Source organism: Tympanuchus pallidicinctus, unplaced genomic scaffold, assembly GCF_026119805.1.
Source record: "Tympanuchus pallidicinctus isolate F22 unplaced genomic scaffold, pur_lepc_1.0 scaffold10, whole genome shotgun sequence".
In the NCBI taxonomy this organism is placed as follows: Eukaryota; Metazoa; Chordata; class Aves; order Galliformes; family Phasianidae; genus Tympanuchus; species Tympanuchus pallidicinctus.
In genome coordinates this window covers 5,699,283-5,712,802 of record NW_026294619.1, presented here as the reverse complement: position 1 = coordinate 5,712,802, position 13,520 = coordinate 5,699,283, and the positions used below count along the sequence as shown (strand labels likewise).

At 38.3% G+C, this 13,520-nt stretch overlaps 1 protein-coding gene across 2 annotated transcripts in view; it reads left to right on the top strand.

Moving 5' to 3' along the window:
* Nucleotides 1–13,520, top strand: part of COL8A1 (collagen type VIII alpha 1 chain) — an 86,103-nt gene that overhangs the window by 11,089 nt on the left and 61,494 nt on the right. For both annotated transcript variants that reach the window (XM_052665021.1, XM_052665013.1), the window contains exon 2: nucleotides 5,783–5,913. The gene's annotated coding sequence lies outside the window, so the exon portion shown is untranslated. The remainder of the gene's footprint in view (nucleotides 1–5,782; nucleotides 5,914–13,520) is intronic.

The window sequence follows — 13,520 nt, the reverse complement described above, 5'->3', positions numbered from 1 at the left end:
TTCATTAAGTGCTGACTCATCTCTGGCCTAAGTTTTCAGACCACCTCCCAAGTTAGTCTCTAACCAGTCTGCTAATAAGAAGATAAGGCACTCAGTCTGTCATGGTTTTAAGGAAGCAGAAATATCACATGCTGACGATTGAATGAAAACATTTACAGAGAAATAGTTTTGTAAAACAGCTCTGACTAAGCTGTTGCTTAGGACTGAAGTCAAGATATGTAAGCCAAAAAATGCAGCTGCATCTTTTCTAGCTGAACCTAGGAACAGCTACGTGTACTGGAAAAACCTTTGACTGGAGAAAAGAAAAAGTAAGGATACTGTCCTAATAAAGGACTATATCTGGAAGCAAGTGTGACCTCTGTGGGTGTCTCATACCTTTAGCAAAGCAAAGACAGTGATGGCTGTGGTCTGCTCTTTAATTGCTAAATGACAGTGCTTTCATTTCATTGACATCTGTTGCAGTTACTACTGTAGTAACAGTTACAATCAGAAGCTGGACTTCAGAGCAATACCACAGGCAAATTTTACAGCCTGAAATTTATAAACAGAAAAACTGGAGATAGAAAGGGATGAGCTCATGCAGCATGTTTATGCAGACACTTAATTGCACATGTTTTAATGTAGAAAGTGTTAGGCAGTACCACTGGAAGAACTTAGATTATAACTGGTTATTGTGAGCCTTCAATATTTGTCAGCAAATTTGAGACTACAACTTGTCACTTTTTCTCTCTTCTTTTTTTAAAATTATTTTTAAGTTGCTCTGTTTTGGTTTTAATTTTCTTGTCTCATCCTTGAAAGAAGCCAGGACATTTCTGAGGGTTTTTTTTGTTTTTATGTGTGAAGAAAACACACAAACAATCAAACAACCTGGTGCCTATTGAGAGCCCAGGTCAAGAAGTCTGTTTTACTTGTTATCTCCCATGAACTCAGAATCTAGCAACAGTTCAAAAAAGGTCTTAGTCTGGAAACCAGCAGGGTGAGCAGTACACAGTCCACTTTTAAAAGGACTAGGGGATGTGACACTAGAGCTCAAGTATCAAAAGTGGCCCAGGGAGAAAGCCACTGTGTTTGACAGGCCCAGCCTGGTGAGCCTTTAAGCAGATCAAGCAAATGTACCTATGCTGGCGGGAAAGGGTGCAAACATTAGTGAAAGCTAATGAAGACTGACCCTGCAGTTGGCCTCTACTAAAGCCAAGGACTTCTACTACAGGTCTGTTGCATTTTCCTTACAGTTCCAGGCATTCTAGCACTGATTTTTCCTTCTGGTCTTAAGGGCAGTTTGGGGCTTGTATCTTTGGTATCAACAAAGCAATACAGAGACTCAAAACCAGCATACTCAATCTGCAGGTAATTGATCTCCTTATGAGATACTGTTACTCAGGGAAGGTTATGCTTCTCGCTAGTTTTGTCTAGAAATTCCCTCCAGGAAATGGAAACTAAGAGTAATACATCTGTTTTCAACAACGAGCTGTAGTTTTGAATTGATGTATCCTGAGAAAAAAAGTATTGCTTTGAAATTACTGCTGATTTCTTTGGGAAATAATTATTAACTATGATCACAAAGAAGTAGAATACCATTCTTCTTTTTATGGCCATGAAGACTGTCACTTAAAACCAGTGCCCACTGGTGCAGGTCTTAAAAGAACTTCAGTCTCATTCTTAACCCAGACCAGCATTATGGAAAGCTGTACTTCTGCAAACTACACAGTTCAGCCTCCCTGAAAAGTTTGCCAGCCTTTACAGATTTACCCATGACAAAGCAAAACAGTTGCCAAGCCTGAATTTATACGGCTAAATAAATCACTTTTCAAGTGTTTAAATATCATTGTGAGCGTGAAAAGATGAAATGTGCTGTATATCATCTCTCCAAAACCAGAAGGAGTTATATTATAAATAAACAGAGTTTGCTTGGTATTAGGGACATAGGAAATTCCATTCAAGAACAGACAAATGGCACATCTTGTCTGGTATCCTGCATCTGGCACAGGCCTGTAGCAGATGCTTAAAATATTTGGCTCTCTTGGTTCCAGTCTCCTCCGTTCCACCTACCACCAATGTTATAAATCACACAGTTTTGCTAACTGCTGGTGTGAGTCTCTTTCCTGCTCACTTGTATAACGTGGGAGTCGGAAGCATGGGCCAGATAACTGCATATCTGCCCTGTGTGATAGTTATAACTGTGGCGGGTGCTGAACCTTGGCCGATCTGTGACTCTGCCTGTTTCAGAACATATATGGTATTACTGCCTGCATTGCCTAAGTATCCAAACCAAGGGGCACACAAGTAAGGACTATGCTTGGCTCCAGAGAAAGGGGAGGAAATCCTCTCTCTTATCTGCTCATAGCTAGCAAGCATACTCATCATTTCTAGGCTGTCATTAATTGACTGCCCTCTTACTGTAAAGGCATTGCCACCTAATTGCACTTAGAATCACAGAATCATAGAATCACAAGGTTGGAAACGACCTATAAGATCATCCAGTCGAACCGTCTCCTCATCACCATTGCCACCACAAGCACTAAACCACATCACGCAGCACGTCATCCAGACGCCTCTTGAACACTGCCAGGGACGGCGACTCCACCACCTCCCTGGGCAGCCATTCCAGTGCCTGACCACCCTTTGAGAGAAAAAGTTTCTCCTAATGTCCAACCTAAACCTCCTCTGGTATAACTTCTGGCCGTTTCCTCGGGTCCTACTATTTGCCTGGGAGAAGAGGCCAGACCCTTTTGCACCACAGCCTCCCTTCAGGAAGTTGTACAGTGCAATGAGGTCTCCCCTGAGCCTCCTCTTCTCCAGACTGAACAATCCCAGCTCCCTCAGCCGCTCCTCATAAGACTTGTGCTCCAGACCCCTCACCAGTTTTGTTGCCCTTCTCTGGACACGCTCCAGGACCTCAACATCTTTCCTGTAGTGAGGAGCCCAAAACTGAACACAGTACTTGAGGTGCAGCCTCACCATTGCTGAGTAGAGGGGGCTGATCACCTCCCTGCTCCTGCTGGCCACACTATTTCTAATGCAGGCCAGGATGCCGTTGGCCCTCTTGGCCACCTGAGCACACTGTCGGCTCATGTTCAGCCGAGCATCAACCAACACCCCCAGGTCCTTCTCTTCTTCACACTCATCCAACCACTCGTCCCAAGCCTACAACGCTGCATGGGGTTGTTGTGGCCAAAGTGCAGGACCTGACACTTGGCCTTGTTGAACCTCATCCCATTCACCTCGGCCCAGCGGTCCAGCCTGTCTAAATCCCTCTGAAGGGACGCCCTACCTTCAGGCAGATCAACACCACCTCCCAGCTTGGTGTCATCTGCAAACTTGCTGAGGGTGCACTCAATCCCCTCATCTAGGTCATCAATAAAGATATTAAACAGGATGGGCCCCAGTACCAACCCCTGGGGGAGTGCCGACCCCTGGGGAAACTTAATGCATGATGACCAAAAATTAGATTAGATTAGTGTCTATCCAGCAGAGTTTGCTTTTGTTCTGTCTTTATTGCAGTGGTTATCAAAATACAGTTCACCAAACAAGCATCTCACCTAACTCAGAATTCTCTCTTTAGAAGCCTTGTTCTTCTAGATGTTGTCACTGGTATATGTATGCATCTGAAAAAATACTTGTGGAACTCATCCCTACCAGAAATATGCTTCCCAAAATTTCCCTTCATTTTCCACAGTCTTGTTCACAACCAACATAAATTCAATGTCACAATCTGTTTAAGACCTCTAAAAATAAACAAACAAAACCAAAAACAAAAGCAAGACGACAAAAAAAAAAACAACCCAAACCTTTCAATTTGAAAAGTTTTGTGGTTTTTTGTTGGTTTTTTTTTTTTTTGTTAATTACATAGCACCTACTTTGTGTTCACCTGTGAGATAAAGAGGGTTTTTTTAAAAAAAGGCTAAGGAGAATTTATGACTATGTGTAACTTCCAGTTGTGATTCTTTCATGTCATCTTACAAAAGCAACAGGAAGAGAGTGGGAGCTGTAGAAATTATAGCCTCAAGTCTAGGCTATATTATTCAAAAACAGAAATTTAGTGTCCCTGAATTTGAGCATATTTTCTCCACAGTTGGTGAGCACTGCTGTTCTTAAAGAATATCGTAAGAATTTTTATATATTAATAAGGGAAAATTTAATCCTGATGGTGCACCCAGACTGTTAGGTATCATTTCAGCTGTTGGCATTCTCCAAGCTCAAAGATTATCCAATTTTGGCTCCATCCTACCAAACATAATTTTCAGTGTCAAAGGTGTAAATCTAGACCAGACCTTTGATCCAGCAACCCCAAATGTGTGCCTGTCTCAGCCACAAACCACGGACTTTGCACTGCCAATCTTCCTGAAAGAACTGAACACATTAAAGCTATCAAGCAGCAGTTTGCATCCTTTAACATGCTCCAAATCAAATATGCATTTGGAAACAGCTGGGCTCAATACTAGCAGGAGCTCCGTGACTTTCTGCACTTCTCCTGTTGTACAACAAGAGTCACTTCTAGAATATCCGTCTTGCTTTACTCAGGAACAGAAGTAGAGTTTTTTAAGGCAGACGAATGAGTCAGCCACTTGCTCCAAATAAATGGTAATGGTGTTCCAAGTTTCCTAGACAGCTTCAAAAACTACATAGAGAAATTCAGCTGCTTGATATATTGGGTTATGCGCCTCACATTTAAGACAACACAAAATCATATGCTTTTTAATCCAGATAAAAGTTGCTTTACTCACAGCAGTCCAAAGCCACCTCATTTTGTCTCTGTCCTCTACTTATATGCCGGTCGCCTTGTTTGTGCTATTCTCAGGAGCAAAAGCAGCACCCTTTATAGTTAAGAAAAGCATCTGAGGCTCCCAGGCTGCCACAGATATGCTAAATAATACTAAGAATATCAGTGATTGTGATTGCATATGTCCATTTGTATAACAAGAATGTTAATACTTTGCTTTCTGAAGATATGTAATCCTGAATTAATATAATATGACAAACAGGGCATGAATTAAAACTTTAAAAGTACAGTAAAATAGACTATCTATTTGGAAAAATAATTGTAAGGCGATATATAAAACTACAAAAATAATTTCTTTACTTTAAAATTTGCCTTAACCAGAAACATAACTCCTTCCTGCCTCAAGAAAGCTGAATACACTGACTCATGTCTTTAAGTGTCATGGCAAATTTGTTCTTTTATAATGTGCAGTAGTCTAGCTTTGAACTTTTGATTTTTGGAAAAGGCAGAGCGGAAAAATGTTTTCATGGGAGAGGAGTGCACATTCCAGAACTGTCGACTGTTATTCGTTTATGAGGGGGGAGAAAAAAAATCTGCTTAGATTTTAGGGTTTGGTTGATGCAATTTGTTGTTTCCTGCTGTTGGTTTTGTGTCACTCCACAGTGAAAGATTCCAGTTTTCACCCTCATTTTTCCAGTTTTCACTTCTTCAAATCTTTGAATAGTTATTATTTATATACAAAGTAGTCCACAGAGAAAATAACTTACAGCTTTCTGTGAATTACAGAGCTACACACAAGCATCATGTGGGAATGCAGACAAATTTTACTCATAAAAATGAAATAAAAGAAAATGTGAGCCCTTCATGGTGTCTTTGTAACCTGAGGAACAGTTTTAAACACAATTTTCTCTATTGTCTCCTGTTTAACTTTTGATTACTTCAAAAAATAGAAAAATAAATTTTCTGTAGTTTATTTATTCAACTACAGTAAAAAATATTTCTCTGATGTTCGGAATATTTTGAAGATTATTAACATACATGCTTTCTTTCCTTCCTTTCCAGAAACAGAAGAAAGTGCAGACAGCTAGAGCCCTTCTCATTTGATACTCAGCACTATTATGTTCTCTTCATTGCCGGATGTCAAGTCTCAATATCAGAACAGCTTCAGTGAAGTACTCTCCTCCTAAGCCGAGGTAATTTTCTTCCTAACAACTTGTTTTTAAGCATTACGGAAGTCTTCTGTTCCCTGCCAATGCCTATAAAACTTTTTCTGGGGAGAACATTTTGCTATGAAGTATGGCATCAGTCGTCCTAAAAGACTGGAACGCTGACACTTTCATTACCAGGCAGGCAGATTTAAGCCCATCTGTTATTACAAATTTAGCAGTAATGCATTATGAGCACATGGATTTCGGTTTGGAAAGCAACTGGAAGTGTCTGTTCCTTTCCCTTCATGAACAGAATATTGACATGATAGATGCAATGTTCTGGATTCATGGCTTGTCAGAAGACAACTGTATAACCACTAGGGATATGTCAGAGACTACATTTTGTGATGCACTGGCAATAAGAGCTAAAGTCACTGAGGACACAGAGGAAAGTCTAATACTGGAACAATTAACAAGTCTTTCAAAGTTTCATTTCCTTTGGAAAATTGTTGGCTTTGAAAAAATCTATCTTGTCAGAAGTTCTAAGACAAAAGGAAGAAGCTACATGAAAGTACCTGTCCTAAGCCAGACGAGGAGAAAACTCCTTCATGCCCAAAGCCAGCTGTCAGCATATTCTTTGGGGAGAGAGATCATCTGCTTCTGAGGCACTTGTATACTGAGATAAGGTTCTGCTTAGTGGGATGGATGTTCCTACTTCAGCCTATTTTATAAATATTATTCACTCAGCATGAAAAACTGCATTCATGAGAGCTTACCAGTCCTTGGCCAGCAGCATCACGTTTCCTCCCAAGAACACAATCGTGCAGTGTGGGACTGATGTGATCAAAGTCAGCAACAGGAACACGCAGCTTTGGGCGCAGGCTAGAAGGCATCAGTTCACTGCACTGTATTCCAAAAATAGGAGGTGGCTTCTGTTGCATCTTATCTAAGAATGCAAAGATGCAATTAGTCTTGGAACTAGAATACACAGCAAACATTTTCATAAAGATTTATACCCTCACACAGCTTCAGTGTTTCCCCTCCTTTCCTTATACATCAGTAGTTAAGACACTGGTAGGATTCTCTCCGTTGCCCTGGTAGAAATCTGCATCTTTCATAACGTAAGATGTAGTTTGTACCTTCTTTCCCTCCCTGCAGTTGAAAAACTAAGAAGTTTCTAGTAATGCACACCAATGTAGCTGTATTGTGGTAAACTGAATCAGAAAAAAAAAAAATACTACTAGTTTAGATAATTAATTGTTTTAAGTAATGTTCAAGTAAATGTGATACTGTATTAATACCAGCACAGAAAAGAAAAAAAAAGGAAAAATACAGATGTAGGTGCACAGGGAGATTCTTATTAGTATCTCCAACAAAGTTGCCTCAGGCTCCACATTTGCTTTCAAAGCAATGAAATTCTATTACAGGGCAGTAACCAACGTGGCACATAATTTTTTGAGGTCATTTAAAGCTTGCCTGTTAAGCAAACATTACTCTGAATTGTCTTCCAAGGATTCATATTTCCTGTATACTTGCAGCAATTTTTTGTCCTATCTGTCTCCTAAACTATCATTTTGAACCACTGACAAACTGTTTACCTAAAACTAGAACTTTCTTTTCATTGCCTTTCTGTTATTAATATTCCTTAAGTTACTTTTCAGCTTCCACTCAAGGTTTGCTGCAATAGTTTTTTCTTTTTGTGGAAGTCCACTCTACTTTACCATGGATCTCAATTGAACTAGAATGCACATAATACTATGTGAACTGTAAAAGACAATATAACTTAACTTACCCAAAATAGGTTGAATCAGGAGTTTTAAGAATAATCCAAATCATATTTTTATTAGCTAGTAGAGCCAATAAGCCATTGAAGCTCTGTACTCTTTTTCCCACGTGGCACAGAATACACTAATTTCACCATCCATAGCAAATTGTAAAAATCCCATTAAAACAAAATGCATTTTCATACTTTTATCAATTTTTACGACCTTCTTAGCACTCAGTAGAAAACTTGAAGGACTTTATACTAAGCAGTATTATTTACGGAGAAGTGTTTATTGCTGATATTCTTTAGCTGAAATATATGCACTTGCATGCTTGCATATATTTATGTATGAAATCATATGTGTTTTTAGTAAAGTTTGATGTTAAATATTTTAGACCAACTTACAGATTTTAGTAATGCAAATAGAGAGGCAAGTTATTCAACATCCATGAACACGTCAGTTTAAATGCAGTAGGAAATTTCTTATAATGCCACCTGCTTGCATGTGTCTTTATAGAACTTGTATTTAGAATCAGTCTGTCAGCAGAATATAAATCTTTGTCTTTTTGTTGTTGTTGTACTGGGTTTCTTTTTAGTGCTGACTACAAAGGCTTATTTATCAACATAAGTGGAAGTTATATATACGTATACCAATATAAGTGGCATCCAGTGTATAAACAGTGAATAGCCATGATTCAAGGCATTCCATTTTTTAAGCATTATCATTTTATTTAAGTATCCAAAGGCCATGCAGGCAAGAAATTAGTTCCCGTCTTGTGAGATGGAAATATTGCTCACCTCTCTTTGCAAAACCATAAGCAATGAAATCCAAGTGATTAAGCCAAAGCTAAATGCTTTCCTCATCTCAAAAAGGTGGCACCATGCAGTTCAGCTGAGCTGTGGCTACCTGAAAAAGGGAAGAATTTGGCCACCTATGCCCGAAAAGAGACATTTTAAACTTGTTCTAGCCAAAGCATAGGTTCTGCTAAGCTGAATGATTTCACAATGCTGAGTTATTTCCCACGTTTCTTTGTTGCTCCAATAAAGTAAAAAAATGCAGGAACTGCAAAGTCATATGATCCATGGAAGAGAGAATAATGTGGTTTCTAAGAAAAATATTTATTACCAAGCAAGCTGTATTGATTTATTAAATGACAGCTTCCCATCAGAGTGTTTGTTTATATGTGCTTGAAACCACAATGGTTATATAAAGCCAGGACATTATTTGTTTAAAGGCATCCACTTGTGTTTTTCTTAATAGAAATATCAGTACATGACAACGCCAGGTTTGCAGAAGCTCATCCAGGAATAAACTCCTGAAAAATTATTTTTTTCCTAGAGCATCCACTAAGCCAGTGCAGGCACTGTGTCTCATTGCTAGTCTTCTAACATAAGATTTATAGGATGTTATAATTAACAACAGGTGGCAGGGAGCACTGTGTGCACGGCAAACAAACTGAAAAGACTAGCAGCTCAGGAAACACTTATGAATCATCAAAACTTTGCCCTGGATAAACTCAAGTAGTAATCCTGGTAGGTTTTATTGCTTTCTTTCTTTCTTTTCTTTTTTTTTTTCTTTTTTTTTTTTTTTAATTTCTCACTCCCCTCTCCCTTTTCCTTTTTTATGTCAGAGATTAAAGACAACTCTCTATATCCTAACACATTTGTCCTTACGTTACTTATCTTTTCTAGTTTTATGCTTACCTATCCATGAAGTCAGATGAATTACACTTCCCTATCACTGAGTACTTCCTGGAGAACTACAGACAAGTCCATGCACAAAATTTTTAAATGATACAGGTTTTTTTGTCTCCAATTTTCCAGCTCTCTCAAACTCACATTCCACACAAAAGAAACCATACAGAAAAATAAAAAGTTCCATTCAAGATACACACAGCCTCCACCTCAGTTTCAAGAACACCACATTTTCAGTTCAGGACTGAGAAAAAAGGGAGGAAAACACTGAGAGTCGTGTGTATAGGAACTGCTGAGTCATGGCCTGAACCACTGATTGACCAAGGACTGGGTCAGCTGTAGGAGCACAAGTGAAGGCAATTCACCTGTGTGACCAGCCAGGCTCCACCCGTCCTAGATTCCATTTAAGGGCTGACTCCTGGGAAGGATCTCCTTCTGGAGATCCCTCCTTTTTGGAGTTTTTCATTGCATGTTGAGATTCTTGGATATGGTTCAGCATTTCTTTTTTGATTGTCTCATTTCCACCATAATAATCTTTACAACTAGAACATCTGTAAAGTACCATCCTAACCGTACCACTCTTCCAACTGTACATTTGTTGACTGCGTACATGCAAGTGGGCAAAACAAAAATATGTCCTAAATTAATTGTAGTCTGTGCAGTTAAACAAGTGCTATTCTTTTTCCATTGTTATTTCTGATGTGAAAATGAAAGTGAAGGATGGAATGCTGGGAAGGGCTTTATTGACACAATCAAAGGAGGATTCATCTCACATCTACCAACTGATTCAACTTTCAAGAGTCATTTCCAATGTACTAACCCGAGGAGGATAAGACATTCACAAGATAATAATATGCTGTAACATGATTATAGTAAGGTACTTGCATTTGGCTTTCTTTTTTTTTTTTTAATAAGAAAAACAATGTTTTGGGTAATTGGCTATATATTCTCACTGAGCAGAAAATACTTTAAATGCATTGACTAGTAGGAAAATATAAATAGGAATGTTCAAACAAATGGGAAAAAAAAAAAACCAACAACAGTATTTATACTATAGAAGGGATTTGAGACTTTTACTGAGACATTCCACATTCTTGCCAATATAGTTCCCTCACTTCCTCTACAAATAACTCTGATGCATGAGATTAGTTTCTACTAAAGCCTTTTTAGGGTGTTTCTTCCCTTTCCTTACCTCCTGCCCCCCGCCCCCAAGTACAGTTGAGTGGTTAACCTTAGAGTTCTTAGCATTACTGCACTAGAGAGTAATGATGATTCTTGGTTTTTGCTACCAGGCTGCCAACATGAACACAGGGTGGTAAAAGTGTGAGGACTTTATAGCATAGGGAACTAAAACTCTTCACATTAAATGCAGAAGTGCATATATTTTTCCTGAACATATGGAACCATTTCACCCCAGGGCTGGATATTAATTAGTACTTGGGATAATCTAGGCTGTGACAATGCTACATAGGTGTGCATTTACTAATGTATTTACACACATTTCCATAATGGAAAGTGATCAGTTTTAGTGAGTATGCTTTATAATTCTACAATTGGACTACATCTCTCAAATCCGCCAGCAGATATTGTGTGCTTATTCAGCACAGCCTGAAGTGGCACCAATGTTTTGGATAAGACATTGAGAATTGTAGTCTCAATTAATTTTTGCAGATCTGCTTTATTGCCTAGCAGTGACTATTGTTATGATGAAGTTATCCTGCTGGTTGCAGACTTTGCATTGGATTAAAATTCACATAGCAGTGTCCATCTATAGCTAGACACTAGTTGCCCAAGGGATAGCTTGTTATTCTGGATAATTAATCAGAGGTGATGGGAAATTTTTCTTAATGTTCTTGATAATCTCCAGGGCATCATCCATGAGTGAAGTGTTGGCCTCACTGAAGTGGAAAGCAAGTTTCATCAGTAAAGAGGGGAGGCCAAGAGTTTTCTCACAAAGCACTTAACGACCTGGTGTCATCTGGCAAAGTTTCTCTGCGCAGTCTTTTTCCGACTTGGAGAAATAGCTCATTTCTATTACATATTTCATATGCATACATACATACCAAGACCCTCATTTTGGTAACTGTAGACATTTTAAGGAAGGTTCTACACATTCCTTAGGGTAAATAGTTTGTAAAGGGCTTGAATTTATTCCAAACAAAGTCTGTCAGTTCTGTGTGCTTGAAATCGCATCCTTGGTAGGAGAATGTTTCTGCACAGAGAGAATGAAGGTAAATAAGACTGTCTAAAATGCTTGGAGATTCAAGTCTTTCACTAGAAACAGTCCAAAGACTATTGCTCTGTAGAGTGAAGCGAGCCTCAAAGATCATTTTTATTTATTTTTTAAACAAATAAAACCTTCCTTCTTTTTATCAGATGTCCAAATTTAGAGATTTAATAGCTGGGTTACTAAAAATAATCACTTTTAAAATATCACTATTTTTTATCATTTCTTTCAGTAACATTTTATTTTTGCGACTAGCCATAGCTTCTAGAACTTACATATGTAGAGACCAAAAGGAGGTGCTTTTCTTATTGACGTGCTTCAGTATAACTAGATGAAAGTAGAAGAAATTTAAGAAAAACTGCAAGTATATTCAATTCAAAAGAAGAATCCTCCCCAACACGAACCTGTCAGACTTTTTGTTTTAAACTCTTCAATGATTTAGACAGATGTTAAAGCCCACTGAAACTGACTCAGCAATTTATTTCCTCTAGTCAGCTCTTCCAGGTGTGATTTATTAATCGTAAATCTGAGACATGATTTAGCACTTGGCATTTTTATTAGCTACTCATTGGTTTAGCCATCCTTGCTCTAAAACCAATATTTTCCTCAGCTGAATCTATTTAAAATAGAGACATTTTAAGAAATGTAAAATAAAGACATAAAACAATTTGATCATGGAAGTTATGATATACTGGATGGAAGTATAAAGTCTCAGTTATAATTTGACTGATTTTTCATTTGTGTGTTGTAAAAACATACAAAATGTCTTTAAATGAGTAACTGCTGAACACAACTAGATCTTGATGTATAGATTTTGCCAATCTCATAAAGAGAGCTATAAGCTTTGCATTCCTTCTTTTGCATTCCTGGCTCAGTAAATTTGACTCAATTGAGAGCATACCATGTTACTGCTGAATGCTCTCATTTTGAGCGCTTCATGACAGCTTTCGTGTAGCAGGAGCTAACCAAATGCTTATTCTTTCATATTGCTCAGCAGCACCATGAACTCTAGTATGGACACTTCAACAGGCTTATTTCTCTTTATGACTAATTCAAGTTCTCCATAAGAGGTTCTCAAAGGTATCAGCACCTCTATGAATACAGCAAAAGCACGTGGCTTTCTGCATTTAACTACAGTTGTGAAAGTCTATAATTCACTAAAATATCTCCAATCTGAAAGAGAAATGTTGCAGGTAGGTACTTAGATGTGTTTGTTAACACTGTTTCTTTTATTTGAATGGAAATTAGTACTGGCATCTTGCTTTTGCACTGAGCTGTTTCCTAAATTACTCAGTAAGGAAGATAAGACATTTCTGGGGTAAGGTTAATACATGTGATGAGATCTACATTTCAACACAGGACTTGGATACAGGATCTGTATCCATATTATTCAGGCACTGAACTTCCACTGAGCAGGAGTCAGGCCACCCACAGCTTGTGTAAGTGTTACAAGTTCTTTTCACGTGCCTTAGTTTCCCATTTGCCAAAACACAGTTACAGCACACTCTTTAACATCAGGGTTAGGATGGTAAACTGATTATAGTTTGTGAAGTAATGACATGCTGAAGGCTGTTTACTAATACTCAGTGAATGCAAGGGTAGAACTACATTATTTCTGCCATAAAAAACTTGCAATCTTACTACTTATTTGCAAGAGACATTTACTACCTGAGCCGTTTACATGTCCTATGACTCTGACCCAAAACTGCTATGAGTACTTCAGCCAGTGGAGTTGCTGTCATTGGCATGAATCTTTCATTTGAATTCTTTTAAACTGGGATAAATTAACTATCTGCTGATATTTAAGCTTTAATTTGTTGACCTGAATCTCTTACCTATGGAAATGTACACATGTGCCTGTACACGTGAGAACACATAAAAAAAGTTTTTCTGGGGGGAATAGGCACAATAAAACATCTCAAGTAAAATGAAAGACAGTATTGAAACAATACAATCTATGCTGTA